Here is a 2,523-nt window from a genome sequence, read left to right as displayed (position 1 = left end):
AAAAAAAAAAAAAAAAAAGACAAGCACATGAAAACATTTTGAACATCGTTACTTATTAGAGAAATGCAAAGCAAAACCATAATGATACGCCATTTCACACGTAGTAGAATGACTACAATAAAAAATAAAACAAGCCAAAAACCAAACCCAGAAAATAACTACTGTTGGCTAGGATGTGGAGGAATCGGAAACTTATATGTTGCTACTGGGAAGGTAACGTGGTGCAGCTACTGTGGAAAACAGGTTGGCAGTTCCCCCAGACGTTAAATATATAATTACCATATGACCAAACAATTCCAGTCTACGGTATATACCCCCTAAAATTAAAAACAGGCACTCAAATGAATGCTGGTACATGAATGCTACTAGCAGCACTATTCACAATGGCCAGATATCATTTTTTGGTTTTTTTTTTTTAGATGGAATCTTGCTCTGTCTCCCAGGCTGGAGTGCAGTGGCATGATCTCGGCTCACTGCAACCTCTGCCTCTTGGGTTCAGTCGAGCATGTCTGGCTAATTTTTTGTATTTTTATTAGACACAGGGTTTCACCATGTTTGCCAGGCTGGCCTCAAACTCCTGGCCTCCAGTGATCTGCCCACTTTGGCCTCCCAAAGTGCTGGGATTACAGGTGTGAGCCACGACTCCTGTCTGGCCAAATATCTTTGAACAGATGAATGGATTAAAAATGTGGTATATTAATATACTAGAATATTATTTCATCACAAAAAGGTATGAAGTACTGATATGAAGTACTTCATACTTAATGAATAGTTAATAATATGATAATGAATACTTAAGGATATGATACTTTCTGAATACTTATATGAATAATGATGTATGATATGATATGATTGAATAATGGTATGATACTTAATGAATACTTAATAATATAAAGTACTTCATATTTTATGAAATCTCCATATTCATAGAGATATGAAATACTCGCCTTCCACCACTAAATACATAATCTATCTCCATCGGCCCCAGCTTCTCTCCCTGCCTCCTATTACCTAAGCATCACCTCACTTAGTGTCCTTCCTGCATAATCAGCATCTTGCTGTGTGGATTATCCCCTTGTGTTGCTGTATTTACAAACTTACCATCGCTGCTGGATTCATCTCATGAGTTGTTTTATTTATTTTTTTTTGAGACAGAGTTTTATTCTTGCTGCCCAGGCTGGTGTGCAATGGCGTAATCTTGGCTCACTGTAGCCTCCGCATCCTGGGTTCAAGTGATTCTCTTGCCTCAGCCTCCCAAGTAGCTGGGACTACAGGGTCTCACCATGCAACCATGCCTGGCTAATTTTTTTGTAATTTTTAAAGTAGAGACAGGGTTTCACCATGTTGGCCAGGCTGGTCTTGAACTCCTGGCCTCAAGTGTTCTGCTCACCTCAGCCTCCCAAAGTGCTAGGATTATAGGTGTGAGCCACTGCACCTGGCCTCATTTCATGATTATTAAAGCACATTTATGGTTTGTTTTTTTTTTTTTTTTTTTTTTTTTTTTTTTTTTTTTTTGGAGACAGAGTCTCGCTCTGTTGCCAGGCGCCAAGCTGGAGTGCAATGGCGTAATCTTGGCTCACTGTAACCTCCACATCCTGGGTTCAAGCAATTCTCCTGCCTCAGCCTCCCAAGTAGCTGGGACTACAGGCGCGCACCACCATGCCCAGCTAATTTTTGTATTTTTTTTTTCTTTTTCTTTTCTATCTTTCTAGGGTTTCTCCCTTCAAATAGTTTTTGTATTTTTTAGTAGAGATGGGGTTTCACCATGTTGGCCAGGATGCTCTCGATCTCCTGATCTCGTGATCTGCCCGCCTCGGCCTCCCAAAGTGCTGAGATTACAGGCGTGAGCCACCGCACCCGACCCACATTTATGTTTTTTATGTGTCCTACGCGACACTGTCCTCATCTTCTAACATTCACACACTTCTCAACCCATTTCCGCGTGGTTTGGCCATCCAGCAGTATTAAAAGTGCTCTTGCAAAGGTCACAAATAACCAACAAGTTACTAAACTCAGTGGTCACATTTTAGACTTCACCTTATTTACCCCATCAGCATTTGAACACACAGTTGGTCACTCTTATTTTGAACATTTGATTGAAAACGTATTTCTACCATTTTACCGGAAATGTTTACTTCAGCCAGTCGTTAACTGTGAAAACTCTTCAGAAATTTCCCTAATATTTTTTCTTTTCCCATTTTCTGTTTTTGTCTAGTGTTTCTCCTAAGCAATCTTACATGAAATGCTGTAGCTAAGAACTACCTGTGTGATTATGAAAAATATGTTCATTATGAGAAATTTAATACAGAAGCCACTAGAGCCGCCTCCACTTAGGAAAATAATAAACAGTATATTTTCTTCTTGAACAAAATGACAACGTTTCAAAAGAAGAAAATCTTTTCCCTCTTTTTCCTGTATTCCTGCCTTGGACTTGGATGTGTTGAACAGCATTTGTGATCATGAAGAAAAGGTCAAGAAAATTATGGTGATGTCAGCACTGACATTTTAAATCACTGAACCANT

This window comes from Cebus imitator, unplaced genomic scaffold (genome assembly GCF_001604975.1).
Source record: "Cebus imitator isolate Cc_AM_T3 unplaced genomic scaffold, Cebus_imitator-1.0 Scaffold763, whole genome shotgun sequence".
NCBI classification, from domain to species: Eukaryota; Metazoa; Chordata; class Mammalia; order Primates; family Cebidae; genus Cebus; species Cebus imitator.
The sequence above is the reverse complement of the archived record's forward strand: the minus strand, read 5'-3'. Positions refer to the sequence as shown.